Here is a 19062-nt window from a genome sequence, read left to right on the forward strand (position 1 = left end):
TCCTAGGGCCCTGCCTCCCGGTTCCTCCCTCCATGTGGCTCATTTCTGTGGAGCACAGAATCAGGAGGCCACATCACACCCAACTGGCTGGCATTTCAGCTCCCGACACTTCTCCCAGAGAAGCAGATCTCATTTCCGCCCTGTGAAAAAATGGTTGTCTCTCGCCCAGGCAGCCCCCGCCATGGGCAGCCGGCTGCTTCCCCCGTGGAGGAGGGGGGACAAAGGGGGGTTGAAATCTGGATCAGGACCCCTTGCCGGCACATGGATGCTGACTCATGAGAACCTATTCTTGGTCCTGCAGGGTGGAGTCTGATAGGTGAGAGCCGTAGGGGGGTGGGGGTGGCTCCGAGTGCCCGGCTGAGCCAGGCCAGTCCTTAAGGACTTGAGCAGCATCTGTCCCCTCTACAGACCCCAGGGTCCTCATCCGTGCAACAAGGGTGGGGTTCTGGAAGACCCTTCCCAGCTCTCAAGTCTTGTGGCTCTAAAAGGACCTACCTTCGTTCAAAGATGGATTTTTGTGACACCAACGCACAGACCCTATCTTTCTTTCCCCTCTGGCCTTAGACATACGTGATTGGACCCATGCCTCCACTTCCCTGGCCACCAGGCACGCTCTCCCCCTGCAGCTAGCTGGCTGCTGGGGATGACAGTGCCTTTCTGGAGCGTGATGCAGGCCAGAAGCGGGCAGGCAGGTGGAGGAAGGGCAGGAGAAAGGAAACAGATGGGGCCCTGATTCCTGGAAAGGCCCCCCTCATGGGGGCTGGCTCCAGGGTGGCGGTGCTCAGCCAACCAGGGCCCTGGGGATAGACAGGCTTTTCAAACAAGAAGGTTACTCCATTCCCAGACAAGGGTTTTCCTGATAACCCTGAAGGTAGCCCTGCATGCCCTCCTATGCTCTCTAAGAAAACCAAACCAGCTGCCAAAGGCTGGGCCTGAGAAACCCCAGGAGGCCAGGGGAGGGGCAGGATGGAGCTGGTGGGTGGCCCCTCCAGAGGGGCCCGAGAGCTGTCTGTCTCCCAGACGACACACCTCTTTGCCCACACCCCCACTCTGACAAAAGGGGCGGAGATTGCACTAACAACTTCCAGAAAGAGAGGCTGTAGCCCCATCTAGTCCCAGCTGTCTGATTGGCTCCTACCCCCTGGGGACTAAATGTCAGCCCCCCTCCCCCCAGGGCTTGGTCCCTGAGCGTCATGATCTGCACACTCCCTGGCAAGCTCAGCCACCCCATGATGTCGGGGACCAGGCTTATAAGCTGCTGTCTGCTGCCCTCTCTCCTGAGGGCCAACGTCACCGATAGACCCATATGAAAAGCAGAGTGACTGTCACCACCCCCGGGCTTGAAAGGGCAGGAGAGAGAGCAGCTGCCAATCCGGGTAGAAGAGAGCCACCTGGAGGAGCTGTGCGTCAGTAGGGGGACGGAGCCCACTCACCCTCCTCCTGCCCTCTGCTCTCCTGCCCCATTGATGGAACCCAGCCAGAAGCTAATAGGTGAGGACCAGGGAGCCTGTGGACACCTCCCATGCCGCCAGCCTCCCAGGACGCTGAGTAGGGGAGGAAAGAGGACGGTAAGATTCAGGTTTGGAGGAGCAAATGGAAGAAGGGAGCCCGAGGAAGGAAGAAGCTCTCAGGATTTACTAAGTTGGCACCTCGTTCATCTCTTCACCTTTGGGCCTTCTTTCCCTGTGGGCATCAGGGTCTGGGAAGTATCAGTGCTTTGGATTCAGATGGACCAGAATCAGAATCCCAGTGCTACACCTCACTGGCTACGTGACCTTGAGCAAGTTACTTAACCTCCTTGTCCCTCAGTTTTCTCACCTGTAAAATGGGAACAAGGGCACCCAACTCAAAGCACTGTTGAGAGGCGAGTGAAAAAATGCACAGGATGTGATTGGGACATAGTAAGTGCTCAATAAATCTGTCTCCTTTTTATCCAGATCTGTTCTTCATCTCGTGGCTGGACTTGTGGGACCTCAGAGCTGCTCTCTGTCCGAGGTCTTCACCCTGCTAACTCGTCCTCCCCATGGCCCCAGAAACTCTCTCCCTAAGACCTTGCCATATTATGTCATGGCCTTCCCCTGTGCCCAGAGGATGAAGTTCAAGTTCGATAATTTAATAGGCAAAGCCATTCAGCTTAATCCCCCATCCAGACATTGCCAACCCCTTTCTTGGTCCCCTTGCCCAAGCGACATTGATCTACTCCGTTTGCACTGTCCCCAAACAGCCTTTAGGTCTCGAAGCCTTGCTGATATGTACCCTCTCCTCTCCCTCCCATGAGACTCAGATTCCATATCTTCCTTGAAAACTCCCCTCACTGCACCCTCCACTGTGTGTAACTGCCCGTAACCCGCTCCTCATGCCTCCATGTAGCACCCACTCCGACCTTGCCAGTACCAGGAGCAGTTGTGACGTGTCTGTCCATCATCAGTCTCTGAGCATTTAAAAAAGATTTGTTCATGTTTATTTATTTACTTTGAGAGAGAGAGAAAGTGTATGTGTAAGCACGTGCATGTGTGTGCAAGCATACAAGCGGGGGAGGGGCAGAGAGAGAGGGAGACAGAGAATCCCAAATAGGTTCCACACTGTCAGCACAGAGCCTGACACGGGGCTCGATCCCACCAACGGAGAGATCATGACCTGAGCCAAAATCAAGAGTTGGACGCCTACCTGACTGAGCACCCAGGCACCCCAGTCTTTGAGCAATCTGAAGGCAAGGCTGTCTGGAATCCCTGAGGCAGTACCGGACGTGAGTGAGGACCAGCTGGGTGCCAGGGTGACCCGTACCCATTCGTGCTGATACTTAGGGGAGCCTCATCAGGTGCAGGTGCCAGTATCCTTTTTCTCTTTTTCTTTCTTTCTTTCTTTCTTTCTTTCTTTCTTTCTTTCTTTCTTTCTTTCTTTCTTTCTTTCTTTCTTTCTTTCTTTCTTTCTTTCTTTCTTTCTTTCTTTCTTTCTTTCTTTCTTTCTTTCTTTCTTTTTACTAATAATGAAACTGAGGCAGAGCAGTTTGCCACAGGCCCCTTTCCTAGGCAGGGGGAGAAAAGGTTCTGGACGAGGGGTGTCTGGGTTCTGAAATCTGCATTCTGCTCACTTCCTAGGGGTTCCATATTGGAAAACTGGACCAATGGATGAATGAATGAACCAAAGTTGGCAAGTCCAACACTTAGGACCTTGGGAAAGTTACTTACTTTCCCGGAGCAGAAAGTAGGTGCTCAGGGAATGTTTCTTTCCTGCTTCTCCCAACCTTCCCTTGAGTCCCATTTTTTGACACGATCCGTTTTCCTGGGTCTGGGGGTGAATTCCCTCTGGAACCCAGCCTGGCGGCAAAGGCCTCCCCCGGGGGCGGAGGGGAGCAGAGACCCATGAAGCTGAGACTGATGCCGTCTGGGAGGCACCCAGCTTGCAGGGCAGGGGTGGGCAGGGGTACCCGAAGCTGCTGGAACAGCCCTGAGAGCCAGCCTGAGCACCTCAACCTGTCTTCTCCAGCCCCTGGCACGGGAGAGGAGCCTGTCACGCCTACACCCTGCCTGCCCGCTTACTGACGGCGGTGCCAGGTGCCTCCTCACCTTGACTTTTATTTGTCAACCACTTTTGCACACCTCCCAAGAGCCTCCAAGAGTGGCTTCAGGGGGCATGGCGGGACAGCCCCACTCTCCCAGGAAAGAGAGGGGCTTTTTGAACAGCCCCAAAAAGACCCACTGCCACTGTTCCCAAGGGCTGACTTTGCCAGAGAAACTTGCCAGAAGGGGCTGGGCGGCAGTGGGGGCTCTGCCTGGAGCATCGGTGCCCTGGGGCCTCGTCTGAGTGCCCACTGGCTGGACAGCAGCTTAGTAATTGAGCAAGGCTGCCCTTTACCCTCCCCTGCGGGAGGCACCATAGACCTGGGTCGTAAATCCATGACTTTAATTTTCATCTGGGACAAGTTGGGCAAGAAGGTTGCCGGCTGTGTGTGAATGGGATGGGGGGCCAAAGAGCACGGAGGGTTAAAATGATGTCTTGCCCCGAGGTCCTGACATGCCTGCACGAGGGCCCCCAGGTCACCCCGTGGAATGTTTCTCTTAATGACAGAGACCCCGATAGAAGCCATTTTAGTATGTGAGATTCTGATGCTGATGTCATTCAGGCCTCGAAATGCACTGCCGCCAGCTGTTAAGAGGTGGGAAATCCAGACCGAATAATTGATTTGTTCTTTTATGTCTTCCCCTGCTGAAATGCTCTGCCCTGGAATCTTTGCATGGCTCCTTTTTGAGATTCAGGGCTCAGCCCAAAGGTCACCTCCTCTGAGAGGCTGCCCTGACCACCTTTCTGATGGGGCCCCTCTCCTTCCATCCTGCCCTGATGCTATCACAGCTTTACATTTTATTTCCACCATCGCGCTTTGCAGGAACTGAGAAACCTTTGTTTATTGGTTTGTTTGCTGGTTCATTGTCAGTCGTGCCTCCGGGACATAAAATCCTTGAGAGGAGAGATTCTGCCTTCATGTTCACTGTTCTGGCCCCTGGTGCCTGGCACTGTGCCTGGTCCATGCGGCCCCTCGTTTGCCCACCATTTGCCAAGAGCCCTCCTGGTTGTCAGAGTGGGGCTGGGGCTCAACCATGGCCTGAGTGCTGCCCCCAGGGGAGTCTGGCAAATGGGGTAGGGGCTGGGCATTACCATGTGTTTCTGATACTCTGACATCCAGGGTCTTTATGACCCTGGAGACACTACCCCTTCAGGGCCGGCCATTTCCTTGCGAGAGTAAACAACTTGGCAGGCACAAACCAACCAGAGACCCACTACAACCACCTCATTTATCCCTCTCTGGGTTCTTATACTCTGGGCCACTGCCCACCTGTCCTAATCGCCCCACAGCCGGAGACCAGCCAAGTAGGGACACTTCCTAGGCCCCAGAGCCCACTGAAATGCTTCAAACTAGTCTGCTTACCTGCCCCTCCCCCCCATTCGGTCCTGCAGAAACCCCAAGAAAGGGTCTTGCCCACGCTTCCCTCCCACACCCTCTGCGTCCTGACTCACCTGGTGCTTCCCGGTAGGGCTCCCCATGATGTGACTGCCCCTCGGGATCTGTGAGGAGCCAACTATGTCCTGATCTGCTGGCCTCACCCTACCTGGATAACAATAAAACCTACCTTTGACAACAGGCCACGAGGGTGAAGGCAGGCCCGCGGTGCTAAGGTGGTGTGTGGCCAGAGCCCAAAGCTAGTTCCCAGCCTCTAGTGTCCAGACGGCAGACATCGGAGGGGCGACGGCTGGCTGGGCGAGGAGGAGGGACTTCTAAGTGAAGGGCACAGCCCAGGCAAAGGCTTGGAAGGCGAAGGAGTGGATGGAGCTTTCTGGTAACTCAAAAGGCCCTGAAGGCTGAAGCAGGATAGGAAGGAGTCTCGCAGGCGGGAGCCTGGAGGTGGGCAGGGCAGTCCTCCTGGAGGACTCTGGATGAGGCTGGTTTTGTTTTGGAGGGAGGCAACACAGGCCACACAGAGAGTGGGGGGTGGGGGGTGGCAGGGGGCAATGGGTGGAGCCCCTCAGACGTATGGTCCCTGCACATTTTCCCTCCAAGTGGAGTCCCCTGTGGCTGCGGGCCTGCGTGTAGGGTGACGTGTGTCCCCACCATGACTCCTGTCACTCAGCGCCAGTCTCGGCCCTCTGCAGCCGTCAGAACCCCGCCCCCCGCTGTTTCAGCTGGGGCCGGAGACTGAGTCACACCTGCCCATCTTCTCTCATCACCCACTCTCCGGGCCTCCTGCACCCTCAGGTGGGGCTCAATGAGGCTGATTTTGTGGCTGGTGGAATTATCATTGCACATGGCCCCCAGGAGCTCAAACCCCTTGGGATTCTGACTCCAGCACCAGTTTCCTGAAAGAGACTGGAGTGGGGTTGGAGTGGGGAGCAGGGCCGTGCGGTAGGGGTGACGAGTGTAGATGTGGCCCCTTCTGGGTCCCCAGAGGCCTGGTAGGCTTATCTCTCCTTTCCTCTTGTCTCCTTATGGGCCTGGATTGAGATCCAGGAAGAAAGATAGGGTCCCCTTTGCGCTGGCTGGGAGGGAGCATGGATGCATAGAAGGAAGTCCTCGATGCCAAAGGAGAGACTCCCAGGGCCGTGTGCCTTCAGGCCGAGGTCAGGATAAGTAAGGAAATGGACCAAACCCTTGACCTTCTGCAGCTGTGGCCTGAAAGAAAATAACACAGGCTCTCTGGAGAGACGGCCTGTGGCTACGGACATCCACTGCGCACTGGTTCAATTTCTTCATTCACTCATTCAGCCAATATTTTTCCAGAGCCTCCTGGAAGTCAGTCACGTTCCGGGCGCCAGACATGCAGCCATGCACAAAACGCCCCGAATCTCTGTCATCTGGGAGTCTAAATTCTGTCAGGGGAGACAGCCAATAAGTGAACAAGGAAATAAATATCATGTCTGCCAGCGATGCATATTAGGGAGCAAAATGAGCAGGTCTGAAAGCAGAAGAAGATGCAGGAAGCATCGGGCAAACAAAAGGGAAGGTGTGGAGGGTGCCTTAGAGGGGACAGGGCATAGAAGAGACACGGCCGGTCCCCCCTTGATGCAAGGGGGCCGGTGTCTTATATTCATGCGTCCTTCAGCCACTGGCTCCTGTCCGGCCAAAGGCCATTCTCCAGGCAAGGGGACATCTGTGAACCATTAGTGGCCAATCCCCACAGTAAATGAGGAATGGGGACAATAGTCCGACCTGTCTCACTAAGCCCAGCCCACTTGGTGTAGCTGAGGGTGGCCACTGTGTGGTCATCGCCCAGATGACTGGGTAGGTGGTTGAGTAGGTAGGGACCCTATGTGCCAAGATGGGCCATGACTCTTGTTTGTAAGCCCTGGCCATGGTGCTAAGGGCTTTGCTTGCACTGTTTAGCATTCCAAGATGCCTGATTCCCCCCTTTCACAGGTGAAAACACTGAGGCCTCCTTGCTCTAGATGAAGCAGCTAATAGGAGAGAATGGCATCAGAGATGCGTCTGTCTGATGTCAGAGCCCGTGTTAACCTCTTCTCAGTCTTGCTGCTCATTCTGGTCGTGGGTGACCAAGGCTGCAAGGTGCATTTGGCTTGACTGACAAGACAGAGGAGCGGTCCTGGATTGAGCTCTGTTGGGCCAAAGCCCCAGGTGGCAGAGGAGGCCACTCCAAGCTCAAAGGACCCCTGCATCGGCGTCTGGAGTGCTGGATTCTGGGCCCCGCTCTGCCTCAGACTCATTCCATGGCCCAGGACTAGCCACGTAAGCCTGGGGCTCTAGTGTCCTTGGTTGCGGCCCTCCCTTCACATGGTCACGAGGACCAGTTGAGATCAGATGGGAGAGGACTCCTGCACACCTCACGTGGCAGCTCAAATGTCCCTTCGTCGGAGAAGCCTTCTCTGACCACCTACCTAACTATAGCATCCCCAGCTCTGTCCCCTGCCCTGCTTTAGTTTTGCCTTTGTTCCTGTTCCCATGTGGTATATTATATGTATTTTTGTTTGTTTGTTTTCCTTCACTCTCTCTATTCAGAGAATACAAACAGCTTCATTGCCTGCCGCTCACCCGGCCTCACAGCACACCTCCAACAACATGAAATGTCCTTCTTTCCACTAATCTCACTGCTCCCTCATGCCTCTGTGCATTTGCTGCTGCAGTTCCCTTTCTAGAGAGTAACCTTTCCATCCTTCAAAACCTTCACCCAGCTTATCCCTTCTGGAGGGTCCCTGTCATCCTTCAGTGCACCCATAGGACCTTGGGCTGCCCCAGAAACTGCACCCACCAGGCAGCGTGATAACGGGACGTCTGCCTGTGACTGTCCATACACTTGTGCATGTCTTCATCGCTAAGCTGATGCCTGCGGTAAGCAGTGGCACAGAACTGCTCACAGCATGACAAGCCGTCACAGAAAACAACATGGGCCCCCAGCCTGGGCCATCTCAGTGGTAATGGATGACCAAGGGGACTCCAGGCCCTTGATTCCAGCTGTTGGGAAGAGATCTGGACCACAGGATGAGCACGTTCTTTCTCAATGTGGATCATCGCATCCTGAACAAAGCTGCTTCTCATGGCTGTGGCTCCGTGTGGGTCAGCCACTTGCTAAGATTCTCTCTGGGGAGGGTCTGGGGTCTCATAAACCACCCTGGTAGTCTGTGGGTGGTGGATGAAGAATGAGATGGTGAGAGATTGCTGGATCCCAGTCAAGAGAACGAGGTCTAAGAAGACAGTGAATAAATGGGCAAAATCTACGAAAGTTCTGGCTCAGTAGAGAGAGCGATGACCTAGGTAGGAGAGTCTGTTGCCAATTTCCCCTTCATCACCAACTGGTCCTGTGACCTTGGAAAAGGTATTTATTTCTCTGGGATTCAGAGTTGGCTTTCAAAGCTTCAAATAAAGTATTGGTAAAATAGACTTTGTCTCACAAAGACTTGGATTCCTGGAATGCTGGGTTGGGAAGGATTCTGAGGTACACATTGAGCTTAATAGGACATTGTCATCATCGATTCATAATGTCTCTCTTGTGTGTGGTCAAGAAGATGTGTGTCATTTCTGGCCCAGAGTATCTTTCATACTCTGACATTTTCTAATCCTCTGACTCCAAAGAGCTAAAAGTTGAGACTGTGCCTGTGTCGAGGAAGGAGGGGTAGAAAAGATAAGAAAAGTAGGTGAAGACACTTGGCTCAGACCCATGGAGAGCTCTAAAATTAATGGAGAGGCTTAGCAACTTCAGTGCCTACAGAAGGCACACCCTAGGATACTGGTTTGCTTTCTCAGACTGAGTTGCTCATAATTAGTGGGAAAAACTTCAGTAGGCTGCAACCAATATTTGAAGAACACATAGAGTAGAACAGAATACGATAGAATGGAATTGAATGGAATGTTTTAGATCTCACTGTGATGGGGTTTAAGACCCACTACCTCCCAAATATGGCACGTTGGCATATTGAGTATTTTAAATGGAAAGAGTTAGAGAAAATGGCAGGTCAGAAGGGTAAGTCTGAGCACCTGCCCCTCCACCCTTCTTTCCTGAAGATCATAAAACCATCGTATGAGTGGTGCCCTCTTCATGCCTGGAGGAAAGGAGGATCCTTATCTCTGAAGACCAGGACATCACCAAGAAGAACGCTAACAAATAGGCTTCTCTGGAAGCTCACCGTTTCTGACACTCGCGTCATGGTATCACGTTCCTCACAGCTGTTCGCTCCTCATCAAACGTCATATAAACATATACAGGTCTATTCCTCTGGGTTTTCACTTCCTTGTGGAGGCTTCTGTGTTGCATAAAACTTATTTTAAATAAGTTTGCATGATCTTATCCTATTACTCTATCTTTGTTGATTTAATGTTCAGACCCAGGCAGGGACCCTAAGAAAGTTAAGGAAAATTTTTTCCTCCCCTACAAATGCAGATGGTAAGGTTAAATGCGGTTCTATGAACTTTTGTTTCAGTTACATACGTATATGTGATGAAGTCATAATTGATTTTTAGCTGTAGTTCATGGTCTGAACATTGAAGAGACTATGAAGGGGTTGGGTAACCAAATGTGCTTTGTGCAAGACAGTTCTGGGTCAAATCCATCATTCTGGCATAATTAGAAAACATTTCCCTTCACCCATGTAGTGATTTAAAAATATGTCAACACACTCTGTTGGATACTCTTTCTTTCAAAACGTGAGGCCTAGCTCTTCTTTCCTTGAGTGTGGGCAAGACTTAGTGACTAGCTTCTAATGAATAGAATATGGTGGAAGAGGCAAGATGTCACTTCTAGGACTGTGTCATGAAGATTGCGGACTCCTTCTTGCTCTTTATGGGATCACTCACACTGGTGAAAACCTGCTGCCCCCTCAGAAGGAAAGTCAAGCCCTCCTACAGAGGCCCACATGGTAAGCAACTGAGGCCTCCTACCAACATCCATGTCAGCCATCTTGGAAATGCATCTTCCAGCCCAGCCAAGCCTTCAGAGGCCAGTAGCCTGGTCAACATCTTGGATACAACTTCTTGAGAGACCCTAATCCAGAACCTCTCAGCTAAGCCACATCCCAAACTATGAGATACTAATTACTTGTTGTTTTTAAGTTTTAGGGGAATTTGTTACACAGCATTTGATAACTGATATGCTCTCAATGTTATCTCCTTTGGCTGAAAATTATTTGGTCATTCCAGACAGCAAAGACGTCCAAGATCCTGTGGGGTGTCCAAGAATCAGGCAAATGGAAAAATTGCAAGGAGACTGCTGAGGGGCAAATTCCTTGGTTTGCTCAAAGGCAGGGAAGGTAGACGAGTGGATTCTGATCACCACAAAAAGGGTTTAGACTGGTTGACTAGACGGAAAGTCCAGAGCATCTGGAAAAGAACACGGCATGGTCCACGGGCCAGGCTGGCCTCATCAAAGTCAGGTGTTACCTAATTAAACATTGACCCCCTTCTCATAGGATGACTGGATGGCAGATCGTAGGGTACAGAGTACACTTCCCCAGCTCAGTCTAGTAAATTTGCCAGAGATTTGGATGAAGACACAAAAGATGTGTTCATCCAAACCTCGAAAGTGCAAGTTATTCTGATACAGCTGATTTATGATCCAAAGCTCTCTTCCCAGGCGGGATGCTGGGCCAAAATCAACAAGAAGAAATTTAACAGTAATCAATGTAAAATCAGGTACTTTCAGAGAAAAAAAAAATCAATGGTGCCAGGAACAAGCCCAGGGTGGGTGGATGGGGCCGGCTTGGCGGAATTCCACTGGAAACGATCTGGTCATTTTTATTTGACCCCTCAGGTCAGTGTAAGCACAGACAACGCGATGTGGCTGCTAAGACTGGACCATTCCTAGCTTCGTGGGGGCCTTGGGAGTGGGGCGAGTTTCCTGGTGTGGTGCTGTGGGTTCAAATCTGGTGCCCACACTTCATAGGCACGGTGTCCAGAGGGGAGGCCCAGGAGGGGCAGCAGGACCTGATGGCCTCATTGAGGACTACAGAGGAACCATAGGGATGCAGCATGGGACAGGAGAGGAGGCTGGGCGGGGACACCGGGGCGGTTGTGGACCATCTGGGGATGGACCTGGGGAGGAGGGAGGAGCCAAGGCCAGCGGGCAGAAGGGATCGTGGCGGGTTTGGGGTTTCAGAGCGGAGGGGAGTTCGTCTGTGGCTACAGCTTAAGCTTCTCATCACGGGTGAGCAAGCAAGTGGAAGCCAGGTGGCCCTCAGTCTGGTCCTAGCAGAGACTGGACCACAGGAGCCCAGAGCCCCTCCCTTCCTCTGTCCCTGCACCTTGGTTGCCACAGGGGCTTTCCCCATGGTAAGAGATTCTCTTTGGGCAGGCCAGGAGGAGGAAGGCAGAAGGGACAAGGGGAGGGACAGATGGAATCTGCCTGGGCCACCCTGCGGGTCTCTGTGGACATCGCACAGAGCAGACAGCATCATGTCCTCCAGGCGTCCATCACTCGGGTCAGCAGCGACAGGGAGGGAGAAGCCGGGACCCAGGCAGCCCCACGGGTGGTCTTCCCCAGGGCACGCGCTCTCCATATATGCGCGCGTGCGCACGCATACGCAATCCCACCCACATGTGTCCAAACGTCTGCCTTCACGTGAATGCTCACACGCCCACATTCTTACACGATCACGTGTGTTCCCGCCTAATAATACTCGTCTGCCTGCGCACAGGCTCACCCTCATCCATGTGGGGGGGGGGGCCAACCCCCGCAAGGGAGTGAGCGAGGCAGGACAGAGCAGAAGGAAGAGCTGCGCCGAAGTGCGTCACGACTGGGGCCCCGCATTCCCGGGGAGCTCTGAGGTTGGGATGGCCCTTCAGAGAAGGCCAGACTTGAGGTGAAGGTGCTGGGGCTCCCTATCCCCGCATGGACCAGGCGCTAGGGTACAATAAGGGGGGTACCCTCTGCAAGAGGTAGCGTTTTCCAGCCCAGGGCAGCCCCTAGAGGAGTGGTGATCACGGTGGCCACCACCCACCTGTGGACAGGTGACAAGCCTGGTGCGTTTCTCAGCCTGCGCCCCCCCTCCTCCCCTTCTCCTCCCACCTCCCAGAAGGGGAGGAGACGGAGGGGCCCCGCGGGGAAGGCTGCCTCCTCAACCAGGGGTGGGAGGGGTGGTCTGCAGCTCTGGACAGGACCAAGGAGAGATCTGGGGGCCCTGGACTCGGGCAAAAGGCCTGCGTCACCAGTTTCATAATCTCCGTGAAGAAATCTCGGTGAACTGATCACTGCGTTCCTTATAGCTTTGCTCCGGCTGTGGAGCCCGGGAACCACAGAACCAGCTCTGGAGGCTTTCACAATCTTCCCATGGCAACTGGCCGCATTCTCTGTGCTGTCTAATATCTGCAGTCTCGGTGTCTCCCAGGCCAATGCTCGGCCAAAACTCTCTTTTCATAACTGGTTGTCCAGGTGCGGTTGGGAGCACATCGCCTAAATTTGATCGCCTAGATTCCTGTACTCGCTCTGCCCTCCCTGGGGGGACCTTGGTCAGACCCGACCATCTGTCTTGAGTCACTCGCCCCACCTGCAACATGGAGTCACGGGCACTGGTCTGCACTGGTAAGACACACAGGACACCAGGCCAGGTCAGGGCTTCTCCAGCCCTGCCTTAACCACCCAGCTCAGAGCTCACGCCCACCCCCCTCTCCTCCCCTCTCCTCCCCTCCCCTCTCCTCCCCTCTCCTCCCCTCTCCTCCCCTCTCCTCCCCTCCTCATCCCCCGGCTCTGCTCTGCTCCGCTCCTGGAATAGATCTTGGCCGACATCGGCCTTAATTGTGTGTTTTTGATGAACGGCTCTGCTAGATCTCTTCAGGGCAGCAGCTGTAGACCAGAGTTAGGATGGAAATGGCCATGAGGAAGGTTCAGAGCGCAGAATCCAGGCTGGGCGAAGGATGCAGGGCACCTGCCCCTCCGCAGTCACTCTTGGGGAGGTAGCAGGAGTGGCAATCTGAGAGAGCCTACGGGGGTCTTTGGAGAACTGCCTGCCTCGCTCTTATTTTCACAGATGAGGATGGTGACCCCCAGAATGTTTGAGTGACTTGTCTAGGGACACACAGCTGATAAAAGGCAAATTTGAAACTCAGATTCAGACCTTCTGACCGCCCAGGCCCATACTCTTCCCCCTGGCCCACTCTGCCTCATTCCACAGCCCCCAGCCAAGGCGCTTCCTCCTCTTGCTAATTTGATTTATCGACAATGTTGAATTGCCCTCCACCAACCTTCTCTCCTCTGAAATACCCAGAGTGGGGAAGCATTTCCTGTGATGCCCAATTATGGAAGCTCAAACCCTAGAGCTTTTATTTATTTTCTATGTGACTTTGGGTGATTGAAAACCTCTTTGAGCCTCCGCTTCCCTATCTCTAAAATGGGGATGCTACAAACTGTTATGGACCTCGCAAGCTGGACGAGGTAAATACGATAGTGCAGGCACCGGTGGAGCAGAGTGGTGGCACAGAGTAAACTAAATGCTGGTCGTTACTGTTACTAGCATCAACCGACAAAACACCAGCTGCTTAAATGTGAAGATCTAATTGGGCTTATTAAGTGATTCAGGAGTTAGGCAGCATCACACCTCGCAAGTAGAGGGGAGATCCAAGGAGTTGTATAAGATGGATGGTTTTTATAGGAAGGTCAGCGGGGCAAGGAAGTTGCTAGCAAAAGGAAAGGATCGATTGTTTCAGGCAAGGTCACTTTCTGTCGGGGGGGGGGGGGGGGGGGGGGGGAAGCAGAGAGGATCTTATCATGCCCATTACCTCATCTAGGGAAGGGGGGTGAGGAGGGGTGATCGAGAGGGCCCTGTGATGGATTACCTCATTGGCACTGCCCAGAAATTTCCTGACTGGTTAAGAGCTACATTTCGGGGGGAGGTTGAAACTACAGTAGGTTGGGTATTAAGCCTGGTTTGATGACTAGGTCTACCGTAAGTGACTCCATTATATGCTGGTGGTTTTCTTTTTAACACTAGTCAGGGTTCTTGGGGCTTCCTTATACGGTTGGGCAGTTTGTACACTGCACAAAGGTACTTAGCAGGACTAAGTGGGGATAAAATGCAGCCTGTATTCACCCCCCGCAAGATGTGTACCCTTGGAGCTGTTGTCTGTTCCCGGAGTTTCCATTTTCTAATTCACCTACCTAGCCGGGGCATCTTTTCTTAATTTGTGCAAAGGCGCTGTAGGGTGCAGCCCGCTATGCCCTGGCTGTAATTGGCAACGAACAGGGCAGAATTCCAAACTACTGTCATCTGGAGGCCACAGTGCCTGAATTCCACCATTTAAGCGTCCCCTTGAGTCCCATGGTCATTTTTGATGTTCCGAAAATCCTATTTAAAGCGAAACATCCTCCGAAACAATTACACCCTAAAAATAACGATGCCTTATCATCATTTTCATTATCATTGTCACCGTTCTTTCAAACCTTGAGCGGCTTGAACCTTCAGGCAGCAGAAGGAGTCGGGAGTGGGGAGCGGGGCCCTGGGGTGCGAGGCAGGCCACGGCAAGGCCCACTCTTCTGCCTTCATCATTCTGTTTAATTAAGCCTGACTCCGGCAGGACGCACGGGCCGACAGGGGCGCCACCGTCAGCCGCGGCAGCAAAGGCTCTGATTTCCTGGGGGACCCCCCCTCCAAGGAGCAGTGTTCACACCAGTGAGAAAGCTGATCTCCCAGAAGCAACCTCATTTTAAGGGGAGTGAGGGACACTTTCCAAGGGAATGAATCTGCAATGGGAGGGATTTCAGACAAGGCAGAGGTCATGTGGAGGAGATCATGGGGCCCCTGGTCCTTCAAATCACACCCCGGAGGTGGCTGCAGAAGGTCTGCCTGGCATGTGGCGTTCAAAGGACATTGCAGAGGTGGGGCGTCTTAGGCTGGAGTCCTCAGGAGATGACCCTACGGGAGGTTTCCCATGTGAGCGATTTACCAAGAACGTGCCCCCGTGAGGAAGCCGCCAGGCAGTTGGGACAACAGGAAGGGAAGCTGAAGAAGGCCAGCAAGGATGTGACCTCACATCACATCATAAGAGGGGAGGGGACAGCTTCAGTTGGCAGGGGCATCTGGGGTGTAAGGTACGCGCACTGAGGTAAGGATGCTGGAACTTTCATATGAGGCCATCAGTGCAGCCCAGGGAGGGGCTGGAGGATGTGAATTCCCAGGATTTCTGGGCTCTTGCCTCACTGCAAAGGGGCAGAGCTGGAGGGCAGCGCAGCCCCTGAGAAGAGATGGGGGCACCAACTGCTGGAACGGAAAGCACGCTAAGACCCAGCACCCACTTCCGGTGCCCCCTCCCCCGTAACCAGGGTAAAAGGTAACGGGAACTGGGCTGGACTCTTGCCGTATCTGGTATCTGCTAGATGGGAAGGGAGGTGGGATCTCAAATGCCAACACCGCCCCCCCCCCCCCCGCCATGTAGGAGTCCTAGCTCCAGGAATGAAATGTTTTCTTATATTCCAGGCCCAATTTATTACTCTCCCCCCGCTCTAGGAAACAGGCTGTGTGCCCCACTCTCTGCTTATTGAAATCCCAAGATCACGGGCAGGGCAGATGGACCAGTGGGTTCACCCTGAGGGCCTCTATGCTGGGAGGCTCTACCTTAAACATCCAGGTCCTAGGGCTACCTTGGCTCTCCTGCTATGGCTTTTTGGGGGGCTGGGGTGGGGGTGGGGAAGGGCCATTGTTTGCAAATGTTATTGATTAGAGCTGGATTATTAATGTAATTCCAAAAAAAATCTCACACACAGCCGAAAAAGGGAGCATCACGGAAACACGTGCTGTAACCGATTTTCAGTCTCCTTGGGCCCCCCGCCCCCCATCCCTGCATCAAGGGCTGTGTTTTAAACCCAGTTCCCAGGCCAGCCTGGCAAAGAGCAGGAAATGGAGCTGTTGAAGTTTGTCAAATAACAAAAATTCAATGGAATACATTTTAAAGATCGGATTGGCTTTATTAATCGATTCATCAATCAGGCAGCGGCCCATCTAGCAAGTAGAGGAAACAGAACAGGAAAGGTTTTCGGAGGTAGAGAAGGAGCAGAGAAATGGAAATTGTTAGCAAGGAATCCTAGGAGGGCCCGGAACGGGTCTAAGATAAATTTCCTGGTGCTGATCAGGAAATTCCCATGTTGACTGGTTAAAGGTTACATTCCTGGGGGGTTGAAACTGCAGTTAGTTTAGGTATTAAGTCTCGGTTTACTGACTTGGGGTCTTAACCTAAGCGACGCCACTTTGGGCCTTCAGTTTTCTAACAAGGTGAAGGATTGCTCTCCATTTGCCCTGGGACTAAATTGCCCCCAAACTCCCAGCACAGGTGTCCTGGGTTGAATGGGTCCCCTCCCTCTGAAGTGCTGTCAACACAGAACTTCAGAATGTGATCCTTTTTGAAAACAGGATCTTTGCAGATATAGGTAGTGAGGATAACTTCTTCCTACGTCCAGTGTCACCAGTGTCTTCATAAGAAGTGACAAAGAGACACACAGGGAGGAACCGAGTGAGGACGCAGGCAAACTGGAGTGATGTGTTTCCAAGCCAGGGGGCGTCAGGCATCAGCAGGGCACCCGGGAAGCTGGGAGGGAGCGGGGTGGGAGAGACTCTGCCTCAGGCCCCAGAAGGAACCGATCCTGACAGCAACTGCCTTTTGGACGTCTCACCTCCAGGACCGTGAAAGAAAAAGTTCCTGTTGTTTGAGGCCATGCAGTCTGTTATTTGTCTAGGCAGCAGGAGGAAAGGAAGGTAAGAGGAAGAGGAGGGGCGAAGAGGGGCATTGGCACTCAGCCCCCCATAGACCCACACCTCCAGGCTCCAGGAGACCCAGGAAAAGCTCACCTGAGCCCCTCTCCCTGACTGGGGGGAGACTGATGAGAACTTTATGCCCTTTGGATCCCCTCAGACCCTGAGATACAGGGACCCATTTGGATCTGTCAGGGTATGAAAGTGCCCAGTTTCTAACTGGATCTTCTGAGACCCTGGGGGGAGGGTAGGCAGGTTAGGATTTTCCAAGGACACAGAACCCATAGAATGTGCGTGTGTATTTGTATATATGCACATATATATATATATCTATACTATATAGATCCAGATTTAGGGAGAGAGATAGAAGGTTTATTTTAAGGAATTGGCTCATTTGATTAGGGAAGCTGACAAGTTCAAACTCTGCAGGATGGGCTGACAGACGGGAGACCCAGGAAAGAGCTGACATTGCGATTCAAATCTGAAGATCATCTGCTACAATTCTCTCTAGCTCAGGGGAGGTCGGTCCTTTGTTCTAGTCAGACCATCAACTGATTGGATGAGGCCCACCCCGGTTACCACATTACGGGAGCATTCTGCTTTAATAGAAGTCCACTGACTTATATGTTAATCTCATCCAAAAACACCCTCACAGAAACATCCAGAATGTTGTTTTACCGAATAGCTGGGCACTGTGGCCCAGCCAAGTGGGCACATAAAATTAACCATCACGGTGGGCAAGTATTATGATACTTTCCTTCTAGAGAAATGAAAACTAAGACCCAAAGAGAGTGAGTGACTTACCCAAGATCACAAAGCAAATTAACTTTGTGATTCGGAGTTATAAAAAAGAGGTTGGGCTGATAATGAAAAGAATGGATTCAGTTCACATCCCCTCTGGACCAGAGCTTTAAATCTTTGCTCCTGCCCCTGCACAGACACAATGAACAAAGGTAGACATATCCCAACGGGATCTGCATACATGTGGTACATTTTGCTTATATAAGATCCTGCAAGACAGGAAAAAAGGAGGCCACCGTGGAATGAATATTGTTTTGTGCCGGCAACCATGTTTGTGACATCAGGTCATCTCCGTGATACTCTCCAGTGACCATCATTGCCCCCATTTGCTTGATGAGAAGACTGAGGCTCAGAGCACCGAGGAAGCTGCATGAAGCCTCACAGCTAATCGGTTGTTTGCCTGACTTAAGAGGCTGTTCCCTAATCTATGACCCACTCTCCTCCTCAACGTGTCCAAAACAAGCGCTTTGGGCAGTGACTTACGTCTTTCAGAGCACAGCTGCATAGATAGCCTCTTCTGGTTTTCAGAGCAGCCCTGTGAGGAGCAGGGATGGGCCCATCTTTCAGAGCAGGGGCTCAGGGGTGTGCAGAGGTTAACTGGCCTGTCCGGGCTCACAGAGCTAACCAGTGTCTTGCCCAGAGTGGAACTTGAACAGCCCTGATGTTGGGGGTAAGAAATCACACCTCCACCATTAGCTGGGTGTCTGTTGTGTTTGAAGCATCCATATCATCTTATTTTTACAATTTATTGTTAAATGCTTATGTATTTTTTGAGAGAGAGAAAGAGAAGCAGAGAGAGCAGGGGGGTGCAGAGGATCCGAAGCAGACTCTGTGCTGATTGCAGAGAGCCTGATTTGGGGTTTGAACTCATGAACCTTGAGATCATGACCTGAGCCAAAGTTGCGAAGTTGGTTGCTAACTGACTGTGCTGCTCAGGTGCCCCGGGGCACACACAGTATTTTTTTTTAAGTATAGTTTATTATCAAGTTGGTTTCCAAATAGCATCTTAGTTAACTCTTTCCACAACATAAATTTAATAGTTGACAAGGATTCAGCATTTTGTTTCATGTGTTTTTTTAACATTTATGTATTTTTGAGAGAGAGAGATAAAGTCCAACAGGGGACGGGCAGATAGAGACACAAAATCAGAAACAGGCTCCAGGCTCTGAGCTGTCAGCACAGAGCCCGATGCAGAGCTTGAACCCACGAACCGTGAGATCATGACCTGAGCCGAAGTTGGATGCTTAACCAACTGAGCCACCCAGGCGCCCCAAGGATTCAGCACTCTTCAATGTGCCATTTCATTTAATATTCCCTACAAGGCGTTGAAGTAGAAGGTATGACTCTCATTTTACAGATGAAGAAACTGAGGCCCTCAGAGGTCAAGTAACTTGCCCAGGTCTAACAAATAAATGGCTGGGATTTTAATGCGGGCAGACTGGCACCAAAGCCCAGAGCCTTCACCAGGGTCCTAGGATGTGTTCGTTCACTTGTTCATCAGTAAGCTAAGAAGTGTACTCTTTCCCAGGCTGGCTGCTCTGAGGTTACATGCTTTCTTCTTCTGTTTTCCTTTCCTCCCCTACCAGTCAGAGG

This window comes from Suricata suricatta, chromosome 11 (genome assembly GCF_006229205.1).
Source record: "Suricata suricatta isolate VVHF042 chromosome 11, meerkat_22Aug2017_6uvM2_HiC, whole genome shotgun sequence".
Lineage (NCBI taxonomy): Eukaryota > Metazoa > Chordata > Mammalia > Carnivora > Herpestidae > Suricata > Suricata suricatta.